Source organism: Cervus elaphus, chromosome 9 (assembly GCF_910594005.1).
Source record: "Cervus elaphus chromosome 9, mCerEla1.1, whole genome shotgun sequence".
Taxonomy (NCBI): domain Eukaryota; kingdom Metazoa; phylum Chordata; class Mammalia; order Artiodactyla; family Cervidae; genus Cervus; species Cervus elaphus.
The window spans coordinates 52,261,412-52,280,105 of NC_057823.1; the positions used below are offsets into that span (position 1 = coordinate 52,261,412).

The window sequence follows — 18,694 nt, forward strand, 5'->3', positions numbered from 1 at the left end:
CTGCAGCCGGCGAGGCTCGGGGTGACGCGAGGGGGCCCAGCTACCGTGACCTCCTCCGCGGTTTCCATGGAGACGGTGCACTATAAATAAAAAAAAAAAAGAGAGAGGAGGAATTTCAAACCCGTTTTCTACCGCGCTAGGCGGGAGGGGTTGGGGGGGGGGGGGGGGGGAAAGCTCTCTTTGAATCGAGTTTCCCATTTCACCTTCCCAGGCGGTGGGAACGCTTCCCCCGCAGCCTAGCCGGGAAATTGCCGCCCCTCACGCCGCGTGGCGCCCCCCGAGGAAGCTAATTAGTGCAGCCCGGGGAGCTGGGGACTGGGGACCTGGCCCCGGGGGGCCGGAGCTTGCCTCTTGAGGGGGGAGCGCCTACAAATTGCCGCCCCCCCCCCCCCGAATCTCTCCAGGCGCGCACGCAGCCCGGCGCGGGCCGGGGCACAGGGCGCAGGCGGGAGGTCGCATCTGCAGCTTTGGCGCAATGAATCAGGCGCGGCCGCCGCCGCCGCCGCTGCGGAGCGCGTCTGGCATCCGGAGTCTCCCGGGATCGAAAATAATTTGGGCAAAGCGGTGGGAGGTGTGTGCGCGCGCTCCGAGGGGAGGGCGGGGGAGCCGGCCGGGCCGGGTGCGCGGGGCGGGGGGAGGTGCCATCCGACAGCCCCGCTGTGGTGAGAACGGAGTTGACACTTCTTTCCTTTCCACTTACTGCGGCAAGTAACGCGGGGAAGCTTAACCCTCTCATTGCTTGGAGGATTAAAGAGGCCGCGAGCGCCCTCACGAGGGCGCGCTAGTGTTGGGGGGCCAGGTGTGTCCGCTCTTTTGAGGCTGGTCATTGGGGCCTGCTGGCTTCAGCCCTTTGGCTCCTCAGACTGGTGCTCCCACTTGAACATTTTTAAGGCATTCTCCTCGGGGCTTTTCTCCATCCCTCCTTTTACCTTTTCCAGATCGGCTAGCGTCAGCGTTATGGCCTCAGTTTCCCCACTTTTACAAGAGGGTCAGAATCCTGTAGCAGCTTCCTAGTCTGTCTGGAGACCCAAGTTTTATGACCTGGCTGGAGCACTGGGCAGAGGCAAGAGTGGGTGGTTAGGGTGGTGGATGCAGGAGTTGAAACCCCACCTCCTTTCATCCCCGCCTGCACTGTGGGCGCCCTTCAAGAAAATGGCCGAGTTCCTGTTTTTGCCTCTGACGGCAGAAATGTCACCGCCGCTGCATTAAGCACGCTCGGTGGGAACTCGGGTTTGGATGGAGAAGCTGGCGCTCAGCTCTGCCAAGCTGCCTGCCACAGGGGGGTGGGGATGAGCTGGCTGGCCAGTAGGCCTGGCTGGGGTCAGCTTTTGTATGTGCGTGTTCCCACCTTACTGCCTGCCACTCCAGTACCCCCAGGGTCCCCCTCCCTCAGCTATGCTGGTTGGTCCCATCTCACTCAAGTTTTTTTTTTTTTCTTTTTGGGGGAGGAGGCATCTATTCAGACCCTTGTGTCTGTCCGTCTCAGGGACGTCAAGAAGAGCTGATTGAGGGGCAGAACCCACTTCTTCTTTCTCCCCACCCCCATAATAGGCAACACCTCTAGAATTTACTGGTCTCCCCATTAGATGAGGAATTGTCCTTTGGATGAGGAAGGAATGGTAAGCCAGACCCCAGAGCATCCTCAGCCTTGTGACTTGAAGTCCTTCTAGCAGGGCTTGAGTTGGGGGGAGCTTTCCACTACCTTCCTTCCTGTCAAAGGATCCCACCACCCCAGAAATTCTCAAACCTTGGTGCACAGCAGATGATTTGACCTTGTGAGCTTGCAGATGTCGGGAGGGAGGGGTTGCAGTATGTTGAGAGTCTGATTCAGTGGGTTTTGGTTGTCCTGTCATCTGCATGCTTTACAAGACCCTAGGGGGAGGCCCTAGCTCTCACTCTGAGGCATGATCCCCTCACCCAAGGAGTCAGAGCTGGGAGTCCCACAGAGCTAGGTGGTCATGACTATTAGCAGCCCTACTGCATAGACTGGGAAATGGAGAGAGGAGAAGGGACCATCTAGGGTCAGTCTGTGAGGTAAGGGTTCTATGGTTAAAGTGTAACTCTTGACTCAAGCTCTCTTGACTTTGCTATGAATCAGCTGCATGTTGAGCTAAACTGTGCCGTGTTTTCCTCTATTGTAAAATGGGGATAACAGTAATAGTCCCTAACCTCATTGAAACAGTGTGTGACCTCAGTGAAACAGTGCATTGAAAGTGTCAGCATAGGTCCGGGTGTGATAAATGTGAGCCTTTATTATTGTTATCACTATTAGAACTAGAACTCAAGTCTGAGGTTCAGATACTAGTTTTGACGGGCAGAGACTCTGGCCCAGCTGTTGCTGATTCCCCAAGTCTGGTCCTTCAGGACTTCACCAAGTCTTAGACAGGGAAAAGTGTGTATGGGTTAAGAGTCAGTCCACCCAGAGGGTGGTTTCATCTGTGAGTCTCCCCACCACAAGCCTACACTTTGGTCCTTTTTCACCCTTGGGAAGTATTGGTCCTCTCACAGTTCCAACAATTCCAGATGCCCAGTGGGCACTGGCCTAGTTAGTGCTCACCCCCACCCCAGGTCCATGTCCAGCCATGCTTCTTTGTCAAGCATCGGATCCTGTGATGGTGGGAAATAGGCCAGGAAATTTAGTACCTCCTCCCCACCCAGGGAGTGTTGGTGTGGGGCCTTCTGGGGACAGGAATAGGATACTCAAATTGGAGAGACCTTTGAGGGTGGGGAAGCCCACCTTCCTCTTTGGGAAGGCAAGTCGGACCTGAATGAGGACATAGGACCAACATGTGCTTGAAACACAGGACTGATGGCTGTTTCATTTGGGAGTTTTTGGACTACTGGTTTCTGAAGTGTCACCCAGGGATTGTGGTTAGAGTGCTGGAAGGACTTCCTGAAAACCAGGGGAGGGTTCTAGGGGGTTGTCCCTGGGCACAAGAGCATTGAAGTCTGATGTGGGGAAGGGGTGTGTCTATTTGAGACCAGCTGGCAGATGGCCGAGATGGCCTCTTAGACCTTCTTAGACTGTAAATAGTGGAGCACCAGCTTTGGGCTCTAAAGTTCTCACACATGCTTACCTAAACATCTGCCTTTGCTCACTCATCCAGACTCACACTGTGCCCATATGTTCTCATCCCCCACATGTATGTACCCATGAACATTTATGTACACACATGTTAAAGCATCACATGTGCAACACACACATATACTTCTGCATGAATTCACACTGGTATGCAGTTGAGCTCCCAGATGCGCAGATACTAACATGCATGTGCACATAGTATCCTGATGCACTCAATGCACACATTAACACCTATGCACGCATATATGCACATATCAACACTCTTGGATGCACACATGGAGACTTCCCTGGTGGTTCAGTGGTAAAGAATCGACCTGCCGATGCAGGAGACTTGGGTTCAATCCCTGGGTCAGGAAGACCCCCTGGAGAAGGAAATGGCTACCTACTCCAGTATTCTTGCCTGGTAAATCCCATGGACAGAGGAGCCTGCTGGGCTACAGTCCAAGGTGTTGCAAAAGAGTCAGATGTTATGTAGTAACTAAACAACAACGACAAATGCACACAGAGGCGAATGCCTAAACGTTTGCTCTCCCATCAGCTAACTTGTGTGTATGTGGATTGTCTGTTTTCCATGAGGATAGTTCTATCTTCAGTCGTTTTCAGGTACCCTGGAGAACAGGGATTTGTTCTACTTCAGGGCCCACATGCCTGGTATTTGGAAGGTGTACAGTACAGTATTATGTGGAATAGATGAGTAAATGTGTTAGTGTACACAGGAATGTATGAGTGAACAATAACCATAATAATAATAGCAATTACCATTTATTGAGTACATGCTAAGAGTCTAATCCTGTGCTAAGTGCTGTCTTTAGAGGTAGCATCTCAATGAAGCTTCGTAGTAACATATGGTTGGTGCTTGGAAGTTTAGTTGTGAAGTCATGCCTGACTGTTGTGACCCTATGGACTTTAACTCACTGGGTTCATCTGTCCATGGAATTCCCCAGGCAAGGATACTGGAGTGGGTTGCCATTTCCTTCTTCAGGGGATCTTCCCAACCCAGGGATTGAACCCACGTCTTCTGCACTGCAGGCAGATTCTTTACCACTGAGTCACCAGGAAAGCACTCTACAACCTATGAGGCAAGTACTGTTATATTTCCTGTTTAGGATTGGGAACTGAGGCTCCAAGCAACAGTCACTACTTGTATTAGTTTCCTAGGGCTGCCCTAACAAAGTACCACACACTGAGTGGCTTAAACAACAGAAATGTATTGTCTGAAGGTTCTGGAGACTAGAAGTCTAAAATCAAAGCATCGGTGACTCCTTTTGTGGGCTGTGAGGGAAGGAACTGTTCGAGCTCTTTCTCCTTGACTTGTAGGTGACAGTCTTCTCCGTGTTTCTTGTATCATCTTCCCTCTATGTGTGACTGTGTCCTATTTCCCCTTCTTGTAAAGACATCAGTCGTATTGGATTAGGGCCCACCCTAATGACCACATTTTAACCTGATTATCTCTGTAAAGGCCCTATCTCCAAGTAAGTTCACATTCTCAGATACTGGGGTTAAGGACAGCAACATAGGAATTTGGGGTGGAAAGTAATTCAACCCATAGTGCTACCCAAGGTCACACATCTGGGAGACAGGGGAAGCAGGATTTGATCCTGGGTCTGGAATGTCAGAGCCCACAGTACCATCCTACTGTGTGGTGCAGAGTGTGAGCACGTGTGTGTGTCCTAGCAGTCACTCTCCGTGGCTCCCCTCTCCCATCAGCAAATGGGCATCCAGTGCCTGTTGCATGAAGGTGTTGGCCTTTTGCAGCCCAGGCTCACTGGCATGCTGGTAGCTTTAATGCTCCTTTGGCCATGATATGGGCACCTAGAGCCATCCCCCGGGACCCTGGGTGGCCAACGCTGCCCGACAAGTCAACATTGACAGGAGTGCCTAGAGATACACACAGGGGACGGGGGCTGCCTGACTCCCCCCACCAGCTGCCAGTTTGGATGCTGCAGCCTCATTTCAGAGGCTGCTGGCTTTGAAGCGCTCAGCCCAGTCAGGCGGGAAGCTGGAGCCTGAGTTGGGGAAGAAGGGGCAGTCATGAGGCTTCTCTGTGTCAGCTGGGGCAGCTAGGAACAGGCAGGCCCTGGGCCGGCTTTTGTCCACAGCCTGAACCTCTGCCTCTGCTGTGAGAAGACAGGGGGGCTGGACCTCTCCCTTTCTTGCTCCTCTGACCTTGCCTGGGGGAGGGTCTAAAAAAGAGACCTGGCCCCCAGGCCAGTGAGGGAGACAAAAGTTTGAAGAGAGAGGCATGGCCTCAATTCTGTGGGGAGCCCACACTTTGGAGACATGGCCTCTGCCTTCAGGGAGTTTTCAGTCTGAAAAGTCCTAGCTTTTCTGAGCCCCACTTTGTCCATCCAGGAAATGGGGATGACAGTTTGTTGTGAAGGTCCTGGAAGTTACTATGGTAGAAGATGGGCTTCCCTGGTGGCTCAGACAGTAAAGAATCTGCCTGCAATGCAGGAGACCTGGGTTCGATCCCAGGGTTGGGAAGATCCCCTGGAGAAGAGAATGGCAACACACTCCAGTATTCTTGCCTGGAGAATTACATGGACAGAGGAGCCTGGCAGGCTACAGTCTATGGGGTCACAAAGGTTGGACATGACTGAGTGACTAACACACATAGTAGAGGAGGATTGGGATTAGCATGAGTATCATACCCCACACATAGCTACAATGTTTATGGGGATGATGATGGTAATGGTGAAGGGTAACAGTTATTGTTAACACTTACTGTGCTGCAGACTGAGTGCTAAGTGTCCTCTTAACCCAGTTATCCCATTTAATCCTTCTGAGATATCTAGAAGACAGTTACCATCATCATTGCTATTTTAAAAATATTTATTCGACTGTGTTGGGTCTTGGGCTTCCCAGGTGGCTCAGTGGGTAAAGAAGATGCCTGCAATGCAGGAGATGCGGTCTCAGCCCCCAGGTTGGAAAGATTCCCTGGAGGAGGCATGGCAGCCCACTCCACTATTTTTGCCTGGAAAATCCCATGGACAGAGGAGCCTGGCAGGCTACAGTCCATGGAGTCTCAAAGAGTCGGACAAGACTGAAGCGACTTAGCACACACACACATACTGGGTCACGCAGCATCTTTGATCTTCTCTGTGGCCTTTGGGATCTTTTAGTTACAGCATTAGGGTCTTTACTTGTGGTATGCCAACTCTTAGTTGTAGCATGTGAGATCTAGTTCCTCAACCAGGGATCGAACCTGGGCCTTCTGCACTGGGAGCACGGGTCTCAGCTACTGGGTCACCAGGGAAGTTCCATCATTGCCATTGTTAAATGAAACTGAGGTTCAGTGAAGTGGACTTGCTGAAGCTCACACAACTAGAGAATGAAGGTATGGTCTGATGCTGCTCTTAAAATTTCACAGCAGGCCCTGCAATTATATGAGGATGGGGTCTGAGGAGGGGACCTTGGGGTAAGACTGTCATGGCTGGCAATGGCACTGATTTTGGGGTCTCCACACTCTGAGCCCTACGCTGGTCTAGGTGACCGTGGCTGAGGTGTGTCCATGATAATGATGATGATGATGATAGTGTATCCTCTGTCAAGATGAACCAAGCATCTGCCTCCACGCTTTTGAATTCGGTCCTCACGGCAGCCCTGTGAGGTCAGCAGGGTGGGAATTATTATTCTTTTACAGATGAGGATACTGAAGCTCAAGAGTGTTGGGGTCAGTCTTCTAAGCAAGTCAGAAGGTGGTGAGTTGTCACTCAGATTTCCTGACTCCATGTGAATATTCCTTCTGTTAGACACAGGTAAGCATCTTCAGGTTATTTCAGAACAAAAGCCCTCTCCGGTTCTCTTCCCCACCCCTGAATTGCTGGTGCTGTGATTGAGGGCAGGGACAGCTGAGGAAAGGGTGCCGATTCCCAAGAATCAACTCCCAGCAGCCACAGCCGCATGAGCAGTTGGCCCGGGCCCTCACTGTGTGGTGTGTGTGGTGCTCATGTGTGTTTGTGCGGCCAATGCTTCAGGCAGCCCTGCCGGCCGACATGAGTAGGCACAGGAATTCAGTTCAAATGAGCCCGCGTCAGTGAGCACCTGCCAGACACCAAGCACTCGGCTGAGACAGAGGGTTGCAGGTGAGAACAAGGGCAGTGACTAAGAGGTAGATGTGAGACACCGGTGATAACTTAATGTTTGGGAACGGCTAGACTGTTGGGACACAGGCACAGGTCTACCTGAGGGTCTACATGAGGTGCTAGGAAAGGCTTCTCAGAGGAAGTAATGTCTAAGCTGAGGACTTAAGGGTTCAGGATTTAGCCAGACAAAGAAGAGTGGCAGGGAAGAATTCTAGGCTGAGTACAGCCTAGAACCTTGAGGCCTAAAAGGTGGAAGAAGAACAATGTATCCTAGGATATTAAGGATGCTAAAGGTGCTGGAGCGGGAAGGGGTAGAGGAAGGGTAGGCCATTGACTCAGGACATGTCAGGCCAGGATAAGAGGTCTGGTATTGTCTCTGGGGCATGGGGGCCCACTTATCCTGCTTCCTATCCCCTCTTCCACTTAGATAGGTACTCTCCTATCTTCAAGACCCTCTTTCATCAATCGGATTCGCCCAGTACCTCCTAGCAGTAGGTGGAGCCAGGGTCACCATATCCACTTTACAGATGAAAAAACTGAATCTCAGAGGTTATTGGCTTGGTCCATTTTACCTGGCTGGTATGAGGGGCATTGGGCCTGGGCCCTAGACCTCTTCAGGCCAGTACTCAGCCTGGGCTGTCTGCAGGACATCAATGTAGATTCTGGGATGGTGGTATGCCGTGGGATAGGGGCACAGCCCAGTATGGGGAACCCCTGGGGATGGAGAGAGGGTGGGGATCCCCCTCCCCAAAGCTCCAAGTTTGTGAGGACTGCTGCCGCCTCCCTCCCCAGTCCCCAGAGGCTGGCTAGGGGTGAGTCAGCCTGGATGAAGTCACCGGCTTCCGCGCAGCCTGTGCCCCCTGACCTGGGAGGCGCCTGCCAGGGGCACCCGCCGAGCGGGAGGACAGGCCGGGCAGCTCTCCAGGTCTCTCCGTCGCAGCTGATTTAGGGGGGCTGGAGGTGTCCGGAGCCATCAGAAGCAGCTGGGCGTCTGGGGCTGCGAGGCCCATAAGTCATGCCGCCACCCGCCATTCCCTGCAGTGCTCCCCGAGAGGTCTGTGATGAATCGCCCGGGACTGGGCTCATCAAAATCAGTTTATGCCAAAGGGAAATTAATTTCTGTCTCTCTGAGATGGGGAAGGGAAGGGCAGCTCCAGAGGCAGGCCAGTGACAGCAGTACAGGAACCAGAGGGGTCCTCATATGGCCATGGTAGTCCCTGGCTAGAGACCCTAACCCTGTCCCTTCTACAGAAGGGGTGACTGAGGCTTGCAGGAGCCTCCTAATCTTGGGGACAAGAACCCAGATTTTGTTCTGTGTTAATTCTTTCTTCCCTCCCTCCCTCCCTGCTTTTATTTACTGAGCACCCGCTATGTGCCAGGCTCTGTTTTATGGTGGGAACACAGTGAGCAAGACAGAAATCCTGCTTTCATGGGACAGACTTTCTGCCTGGGTAAGACAGACAGACAGGTAATAGGTAAATAAGAAAATACCAGACAGGAAAACATAAAAGTCGGGTGATGTGGCCAACTTCCCCAGCATGGTCAGGCAGGACCTCTCTGAGGAGGATACAGTTAAGCTGACACTTGAGTTTCAGAAGGGGGTAACCCTTCTGTTGTGAAGCAAATTTTCTGAAAATCTAGTGTTGTTGGGGGCTGGGGTAGGAAGAGTGCATTTCAGGGGAAGGAACCAGTAGATGTCAAGGCCAGCAACCCCCAGACAAGCATTCCCCTCATGATCCTGGGCCGCTGACTGCCATCACCTGAGCAGCTGTGCCTGGACTTGGCTGTGTGGGTGGCTGGGGGCAAGCTAGTGAATGGCTTTGCTTCTTGGACTGTATCTTTTACTAGGGGGAAGATCAATAATTTAATATTATGATTTAAATACATTAGAAACAAGCCTGAATTGCTTATAGGGAAATTCACAAGACTCTTCTTTAAAGATAAAATGGGAGATGTCAAAGAAACGTTGGGTGGGGCAACTCACCCTGAGTCAGTGATCTTCCTAAAGCCAAGGGCTCCTTTGTGGTTCAGTATGAGCAGCTGGGTCAGTCTCTTCACAGCCGATCTTGAATCCCTCTGTCAGGAGTTCTTCTGTGGCTCCCCAGTGCCTGTAATAAGAACCTTAGGTTGGGCGTGGCACCTGTCTGAATGCTCAGAATGATGCTGTTAAACAACTATTGTTACTCCCCTGTTACAGATAAGGAAACTGAGACTTGGGCAGGAAAGAGACTTTTTGAAAGTCTTAGGCCTAATTAGTGGCAAAACCAGGATTCAAACTCACAACTTGAGTCATTCCTCATCGCTGCCTTCCTGGTAGCCACATCCTTATTCTTATTTTCTCTTGATCCACTTTCCATTATCCTGTGTTCCACAGATCGCCTACCCCAGAGGTTCTCACCCCAGCACCTTTGTATGTGTGGTTCTCTCTGCCTGCAGTCCCCTGCCTCCTTATGTCTATTTGTTGAGACTCTAACCACTCTTCTTCCTGCAATTCTGGAGACTTGGGTTTGATCCCTGCGTTGGGAAGATCACTTGGAGAAGGGAATGGCAATCCACTCTGGTATTCTTGCTTGGAGAGTTCCAAGGACAGAGGATCCTGGCAGGTTACAGTTCATGGAGTTGCAAAGAATTGACATGACTGAATGACTTTCACTAACCGGTCCTCATGGTTTTATTCAACTTCTTCTTCTGATGTGCTTTTTCCCACAAGCAAGGGGCTGCCCTTTATCTTTTATGCCTCATAGTTCTATTTGCCCTACTCTCTGAGCCATTATCACACGTATTTTATGTGCCCAGGGATTGCAATGTGACAGACCAGGATTCAGGTTCACGTCTCATTTCTTTCTTTCTTTTTGTGTGTGGCTGTGCTGCCTGGCCTGCGGCATCTTAGTTCCCTAATCAGTGATTGAACCCTATCCCTCGGCAGTGAAAGCTCTGAGTCTTAACCACTGGACTGCCAGGGAAGTCCCCACGTCTGTCACATATATTGGCTCTGTGATCTTGGGAGGGCAACAACTTTTATGAACCTCAGTTTCTTCATTTGTTAAAGTGAGCCTACAATGTGGAGCCAAGAGATGATGAATAGAAACACTCAGCATGGGGTCTGGATGTCTCCGAAAAAATGGCAACAGTTGTTACAGAGCCTTTCCTAGCCTCAGTTTCTTCATCTGTAAAATGGGATTCAATGTTCCCTTGTAGGCGGTCACAAAAGATGGCAAAGGGTGTCCGATGTGCCTGGCACACAGTGAGTCGGTATTCAGCCAGAGGGTAGATCTAGGGCTTCCTCACATCTCTGTCCCTCATGGATCCAGCCCAGGGCTTTCTGGCTCGGAGCATATTTTTTCAGTTAAAGTTGAGGTAGATTTACATTTCCAAGCAGTGTGGGTTCATTCAGTCCAGGCAGCCCTCACGGTCAGCCTGGTACAAGAGGGGGAAGTGACTTGGCACCCGCAAAGTCTCCGACATGATCATCATAACAGTAATTAATTTTTTTGGTATGGGCAATTGGCATTTTCATTTTATGTAAAGCACTTTTGGAGAATTTTGCTGTTTTTATTGATCTGTAATGTATTGTCTAAGTACAAACAGCAGCTGCACAAGCAGTTTTAAGCAAAGCCCTCAGCTCCCTTGCAAACAAACTGCTGCCTGAAGTCCTTCCTGAAGAGAAATTTGGGAGCTCCCTCTGTCCAACCATGCCCCCACTGCTACCCTCCTTTGGTTATGAAACAAATTCTCTGTAAACTACCCTTTAGTGTCTGGGATCAGGAGGGTAGAGGTAGGTGAAGACCCCCAGCTCCTTTCACAGAGGGAGGGGTTGTCTTCAGTCACTTTCGCAGGGGGAAGAGGTCTGAACAGCAATAATAGAAAGATGGCCTGATCCAGGGGCAGGCAGGAAACTCTGCTTTGCGGTGATGGAGGGACTGCCCCCAGAGGTCCAAAGGTGCCTCTGTCCCTAAAGACATGTAGCCTTTCCCACCCTCTCTTCAGGCTGATTTCAGAGTTGGGAAGACTGAGATTGACGTTCCAGTGGCTCCATCTTAGGGCTATTTCTCTGGGCAGTGAAGTTGATTATACTTTATAAGCAGAGACACAGCCAATGCAAGGCGGGCGCTTCGTTGTGTGTCCTTTTGGGGCTGCAGCTGCTGGAAACGGGGCTTCTCAGAGGAAGGGGCTCTGTCCAGAGGGCAACCCTGAAGCGTGAGGTGCCTGTGGTCTCGTGTGTCTGCTGGGCACCCCAGTGTCCCTCTCCACTGGTGGGGTCTGAGCTTTATTTTGGCCACTCTGAATGGGAGCTGGAGAAATGACCCAATAGTTTGGAAAACTGGATATAAGAAGAGAGAAATGGGGCAGCGGACTGTAAGAAGACTCTGCCTCTTTAGTCCATGGTGCCTGAGGATTTCAGGAGAACTTTACCTGGATGGGTGCAGAGGCCTTGGAGCAGATGGGCCTCCAGGTGTCCTGAGGGGCCTGACAGCCCCTCTACCCTCCCCAGTTTTCCACAGCCCCATATATTCAGGGACCACAGAGGTCTTATCATGAGTGACAAAGTAGATGGTGTGTGACCTCGAGAGGAGAGAGAACTCCTTGGGCCTGTCTGGATAGCCCCTACCTCCACTCCCCTTGGGTGTTGGGAGTCCAGCCATGCTTACTGAGCTCCAAAATCATTGCAGATGGTGATTGCAGCCATGAAATTAAAAGATGCTTACTCAAAAAAAAAAAAAATAAATAAATAAATAAAAGATGCTTACTCCTTGGAAGGAAAGTTATGACCAACCTAGACAGCATATTAAAAAGTAGAGACATTACTTTGCCAACAAAGGTCCATCTAGTCAAGGCTATGGTTTTTCCAGTGGTCATGTGAGAGTTGGACTATAAAGAAAGCTGAGCGCCGAAGAATTGATGCTTTTGAACTGTGGTGTTGGAGAAGACTTGAGAGAAATCCAACCAGTCCATCCTAAAGGGGATCAGTCCTGGGTGTTCATTGGAAGGACTGATGTTGAAGCTGAAACTCTAATACTTTGGCCACCTGATGTGAAGAGCTGACTCATTGGAAAAGACCCTGATACTGGGAAAGATTGAGGGCAGGAGGAAAAGGGGATGACGGAGGATGAGATGGTTGGATGGCATCACCAACTCGATGGACATGGGTTTGGGTGGACTCCGGGAGTTGGTGATGGACAGGGAGGCCTGACGTGCTGCAATTCATGGGGTCGCAAAGAGTCGGACACGACTGAGGGACTGAACTGAACTGAAGATTATTTAGTCAACAGTGTTTCTTGAGAGTCCCCAAGGCCCAGGTTTGTGTTAGGAGCTGGACAACCAAGTCCCCTCCAGGGACTCACTGTCAAGACAGGGGAGCCAAACTCATGGCCAGCTCATTCCATCTCAGACATTTGAAGTTGGGGATTGGTCATAGCAAGGGCCTTAATCTGGTCTGGTCTGAGAGGCCAGGGAAGGCTTCATGGAAATAACTTGCTAGATTCCAATCACAGCTCCACCACTTAACTAGCTGTGTGACCTTGGAAGAGTTTTTTTTTAATGTTGCTGAGGATTCAGTGAATTAATACATGTAAATATCTCTGAAGACAGTGCCTGCCACACAGTATGTATTCTGTAAATGTCAAATAAAAACTAAAAACCCCAGCAGTCCAGTGGTTAGGACACTGTGCTTTCAATTCAGGGGCACGGGTTTAATCCCTGGTCAGGGAACTAAGATCCCGCAAGTCATGCAGCCAAAAAAAAACAAAAACAAAAACACAAGTACCACTTGGGTGAGTAGGACTTGGCAAGCATATGGGTAAGAAAGAGTGTCCTCAGCAAAGAGAATAGGGACATGGATGTGGGAAAGCAGCTTCCTCCAAGGCCCTCCCTTCTGTGTCACCTGGTGGGGGTGATGGTGGCTGTCCTGATGTATGATTTGGGCTGGTAACTCCACCTCCCTCCCTCCACCACCACAGAGTGGTCTTGGGGCATGAGATGCGACTGAGTCCCTGCTGTGCCCACTTACCTAGTCCTCTGCTGGTCCTGCCAGTGTCTGTGAGCCCAGCCGTGGGTGGGCAGTGCTGGGCATTCTCCTATGGGCATCTGGAACTCCCCGTTTGGCTGGTGGGAAGCCCGGGGGTCAGGAGGGCTTCTTGAAGGAGGTGCTCTCTGAATAGTATCCTAAAGGAAAATGAACCCTTTCCTAGACAGGGGGAGGGGGACGTTCCAGGCCCAAGGGCACAACCTGTGCAAAGGTTGGAGAGATCCCAACTCTGGGAAAACAAAAAGACCTTGGGTGGAGTTTAGGCGCAGGGCCTGGGGAGCCCCATTTTGGATCGCTTTTATCAGGAGGTCTGGATTGCCCTCCCTTTGCCCTCCAGCCCCAGCAGGCGTGGTGGCCTAAGAGGTTAAAGTCCAGTCTTGCTCCAGGGCCAGCCCAGGAGCTGGGGGTAGGGGCACCAGTTGCCCCGTGCCTCCCTCCCACTCCAGAGCCGGGAGGGTTTGGCAAAGCAACAACGCAGCCTTTGTGCGTCTCTGCGGGTCGAGGCACGTCTGGCCCAGCCTAGGCGGCTGCCGGTTTCAGTGCCCTGTGATCCCAGCCAGGCGGGGCGGGGCAGGGCAGGGCGTCCTCAGAGTCTACACAGTGTGGCTCCTGGGGTCTCCACCGCCCCCCCCTCCCCGCCAGGGCTCCCCATGTGAGGACGCCCATGGTCTTGGTTGGAGTACCTGGATATAGGTGGGGCTGGCAGTGAAGCTATAGAGCAGGTAGACGGTGGGTGGAGGTGGGCAGGAAGGTGGGGGATGGGAGCCAGACACATCCTAAGGCTCCCGAGTGCTGCAGCATGCGGCCCGATGGGTACCCCGGGGTGAGTCTGAGTGTGCATTGGGGTGAGGACATGCTTCAGGGTGTGAGGGTCTGGGGTGGAGCACATGAGCAGCCCCCAGCCTGCTCAGAACAGAGCACTGCTGTCTCTCCCCTTAGCGCCAACAACGAGGCCTCTCTCTCGGCACATAATGTCCCCTCTGTATTGTCTGCTGCTCAGTGGTGACGATAATTTTAAGGCTCAGATCCTTTTCGCGGGTGCTGGGGGAAGGATGGAGGCTGTCTGGGGGAGGGCCAGGGCTCCCGGGCTGAGTTTCAGCCTGTGCTTCGGGGGAGGTCTGTTGTGTGTTTGGGGTCTCCCCCTAAACACCCACCACCCTCCCAGGGGCAGCAGAGCAAAGTCAGCCTCTGCGGGGACCCCCTCCCCGCCAGTCACATGGCCCTGGCCAGCTCCAAGCCCTACCCCACTTAGACGTGTCACTGGGGGCTGAGACCTCTTCAGAGGAACCTGCTCTGGTCACTTCTGGTCCCTGCCTGTGTCTGCTGAGCTAGATGTTTCTTCATGTCTGCCTATAGTCTTTCCTGCTGTGGAAGCGCTAGACCAACAGTTGTCAACCTTTTTTTTCTCAGGACTCCTTTTCGTTGTTCATCGGCTAAGTCGTGTCTGACTCTGCGACCCCGAGCACTGCAGCACGCCAGGCTCCCCTGTCCTTCACTGTCTCTGGAAGCTTGCTCAAATTCATGTCCATTGAGTAGGTGATGCTATCTAACCATCTCATCCTCTGCTGCCCCCTTCTACTTTTCCTTTAGAGGCTTGATACTAGGGACCCTGGAGAGCTTTTGTTTATGTGAGTTATATTCATCAAGACTTACCCGTATTAGAAATTAAAACAAAATTTAAAAACATGTAATCATTCACTTAATAATAATACTAATTCTATTACAGGTTAACATAGACAACATACTTTTATGAAAAATAACTTTATTTTCTGGAACAAAGCAAAATTAGCAAGAGGAGTGGTGTTATCTGTACATTTTTGCAAATTCCATTAATATCTGGCTTAATAGAACAAAAGGCCCCCTTGGGGTTGGATTCTCACGTCTGTTTTTGCTTTCAATCTGTTGTGGTATGTTTCCGTTGTTTTGTTGAAGTGTATGAGGAAAACTTGGCCTCACACAGATTTCTGTTTGGAAAGTGATGAGTATTTTCCTCGCCTTTGCAGCTAATTTGATACTACACCAAAACTTGACAAGTGATAGTTTCTTAAAGGTTAGTTGCTATGAAGAATCTGAAATCCCATCAATGAGCCTTTTATATTCTGTTTCATTAAAGTTCATTTGTCTGTCTTGTCCTTTGAATGGCTCTTTTGCCCATGCATAATTTTATAACATTATGCATTGGTCATTTAAAAAATATTAGTTCACTGAGTTATGCAGATCTCTCAAATGTTAATATATTTCATTATGTAATATTAAATAGTCATATTGATATCATCATCAATTTCATCAGAAATGTACCAGCAAGATCTCAAGCTCATGGTGACCTATACAAGCATTTCCCAATTCAGATTTTCACTTAATAGAATTTTATCATTGGCGATAAATGCTGTAGTTGTTTTTGTTGAAGTGATAGGCTCACTTGGTTATTTTTGAGAGTATATCTGCCGGATAGCCAAGTCTAAAGTTTGTCTGTCAGTCTTTCTTGTCTTTTTCTCTTTCCGTCTTTCTTTCTTTCTTCCCAACCCAGGAATTGAGCCAGGGTCTTTTGCATTGCAGACTGATTCTTTACCAACTGAGTTATGAGGGAAGCCCTTAAAGTAAAGTGGTATTCCATAAAAAAGCAGCTAGTTCAGGTCATAACTCAAACAACTGCAGAACTGCTTCCCTTTGAGGTAGAAATCATACTTTGGTATGTTACAGACTGTTTTATGTGAATTTCCCAAATCATCACACACAGTGTTTACTAGATTGTATGCAAGGTTGAGATTTAATAAAATCACTAATTTTTTACTGCTTCACTTCAACAAGGACATTCTTAAGTGAAACTAGCTTCTTTTTTTTTTTTTAATGGACGCTCCTGACAGTGATATATACAATAACTTCTAGCACAGTTTGGTGTCACTGCCTTGATTTGTGCTAAGGCACGAACAGTTTTACCCACTATTATTTTTGTACCATCATTGCAAATCTCAGCACAGTAAAAAGCCTTAGTATTATTGGTAAAATAATTTTGTCCTTACCTAGCCCGAATAAGGTCTTAGATACTCCCAGGGTTCTATGAGCCCTGCTTTGAGAACCACTGTACTAAGTTATAGGCTTCCCAGGTGGCTCAGTGGTAAAGATTCCACCTGCCAATGCAGGAGACACAGGAGATGCAGGTTTGATCCCTGGGTTGAGAAGATCCCCTGGAGGAGGAAATGGTAATGCACTCTAGTATTCTTGCCTGGATAATCTCATGGACAGAGGATCCTGGTGGGCTACAGTCTGTGGGGTTGCAAAGAGTTGAAAACGACTGGGCAAAACTGATCACACTCATGCGTACTGAGTTATTCTGCCTCATTCTGTTCTTGGTGGTGATGGGCCATGTTTTACATATTTCACCGATTAGGACACTGAGCCCCAGAGGAGCCTCACATGGGTCCTCATCTCTCATTCCAGCACCAAAATGAGAATTTTTTTCCTGGCAGGGATTGGGGAGACTTCTTAGGGGAGGTGGTGTTGATTTGATGGTTGGCCAGAATGCAGAAGGTGGGGGTGGGAACCAGGGAGTACATTCTTAGTAGAAGGAACAGCACTGGCAGAGGCCTAGGGAAAAGAACACATAATGAGGCCAGATAACTAAGGATCTCGAATGCCAGCCTCAAGGCACTAGGCACCACAGAATCATGTTGACAGGGGAAGCAGTGGCTGTTGTTTAGTCGCGCAGTCATGTCCAACTCTTGCGACCCCATGGACTGTAACCCGCCAGGCTCCTCTGTCCATGGGATTCTCCTGGCAAGAATACTGGAGTGGGTTGTCTTTTCCTTCTCCAGGGGGGATCTCCCCAACCCAGGGATCGAACCTGCGTCTCCTGTGTTGGCAGGGAGATTTTTTATTGCTAAGCCACTGGGGAAGCCCAGTGATGAATGAGATGAACCCAGAGACAGACAGGGCCAGAGTTGGGGCCCTGGGCCTTCACCAGGAGGCCTTTCCATGCCAGCTGGCCTCAAGGCTGTGCCCTTAGAGTGGGTCGACATGTGGCCACTTAGATGGACTCATCCTTCATGACCATGACTGGCAGAGTGTGGTCTGCTGCCCAGAATCCCCTGGTGAAAAGTGTCTCCCAGGTTTCTGCGCCGACAGCTTCTCTCTTCCTTTGTATCAGCTGTCGTAGTGACAGTGACCAGCCTCGCCTGGTTTCTTGTGTCATGCGTGCATGGGAGGTGACCTGAGCAGAGGTGACAGCTGCAGAGAGAGGTTGGTCGTGGTGGCCTGTCAGTGGGTGATCAGGGCCTGGGCCCGGGAGCTGTGGAAGTGGGGGGCTGCAGCATTGACTCTGAACAGGGATCGCCTCCCACCTCCACCCTGGGCCAGGCACGCCCTTCTTCTCCTCCAGGGGCTCCGTGTTCCTGCTCCGGCATGTCCCCCTGTGCTGCTGGGGCTCAACTCCTGGCCGGGTCTGAGATGGGGAGACAGACCTCAGTTTCTGCGTAAGACAGGCCTCTCTGCCCTGCTGTGCTCCTGGGTACTGGGCCCGTATGGGTGTGCGTGGCTGTGCTGAGTGACTGTGTGGGAGTGTCCTCTGCCACGTGTGTTTGTGACTGTGGCATGTGATGTCCCCTGGAGCGCAGATGCATGTGAGCTTGTGTACCCTACCATGCTGAGTCGTGTGTATGTTTTTGCGCCTTTAGTTGGGTGGCGTGTATTTTAGTATATAGTTTTGTATATCTTTTGGGGGCGTGAGTGTCACTGTGGTGGGAGTGTGTTTTTGTGTGATGGTTTGTCAGTATATATCTTGGCCCGGTCCCAGAAGGAGGCCTGCTGAGGCACTGGGGCTTGGGAGTGGGGCCTGTCCTGGGCTAGGGAGCCCATAGCCAGGAGGTCTGACTGGGAATGGACATGTCTTCACTGGCTCAGTGAGCATGTGTGCTCAGTCAGGTCTGACCCCATGGACTGTAGCCCACCAGGCTCCTCTGTCCATGGGCTTTCCCATGCTAGAATACTGGAGTGGGTTGCCATTTCCTCCTCCAGGGGAATCTTCCCAGGGATCGAATCCGTGTCTCCTGCATCTCCTGCATTGCAGGCAGATTCTTTACAACTGAGCGATCAGGGAAGCCCCACTGGCCCAGAGAGCATTGCAAACCATCAAAGAACCGCTGTCCAGCTTTGCCACCCCTGGCTAGTCAGGGTGGCTGGGTGGAAAGAAGGTATGAGGGAACCAAAACAGGCTTGGCCCACCGCCAGCACCTTGCTGCCACTTGAGCCTAGTGGTGGTAGCCCAGTGCCCTGGGCCCATCCTCCTAAGGCTCCAAGCACTTTTTGTTGTGGGAATTGGGAAGGGGCCAAAGGCATGGCTCAGTTTGGCTCTTGGGGTCGACTTCAGCTCATGGTGGACCATGGAGGCAGAATTGGACCCACACTGTGTTGGGCTGGGGCTGCAGGTAGGACTAGCTCCACTGAGTCAGGCCTGATGCTAAGTTCATTACATATGTCATTCACTCAACAAATGTTTATTGAGCATAT

General features: G+C 50.8%; 1 protein-coding gene and 1 long non-coding RNA gene across 2 annotated transcripts in view; one reads left to right on the forward strand and one right to left on the reverse strand.

The window, feature by feature from the left end:
* Positions 1 to 267: 267 nt before the first annotated feature.
* Positions 268 to 18,694, forward strand: part of PSD2 (pleckstrin and Sec7 domain containing 2) — a 115,751-nt gene continuing 97,324 nt past the window's right edge. Inside the window, exons 1-2 of the mRNA XM_043912944.1 lie at positions 268 to 571; positions 6,726 to 6,840. The gene's annotated coding sequence lies outside the window, so the exon portion shown is untranslated. The remainder of the gene's footprint in view (positions 572 to 6,725; positions 6,841 to 18,694) is intronic.
* Positions 6,704 to 13,428, reverse strand: LOC122700227. The gene is made up of 3 exons (XR_006342739.1): positions 13,175 to 13,428; positions 9,152 to 9,275; positions 6,704 to 6,827 (listed from the first exon to the last, which is right to left on the reverse strand). It is a non-coding gene; the product is annotated as an uncharacterized LOC122700227 (long non-coding RNA).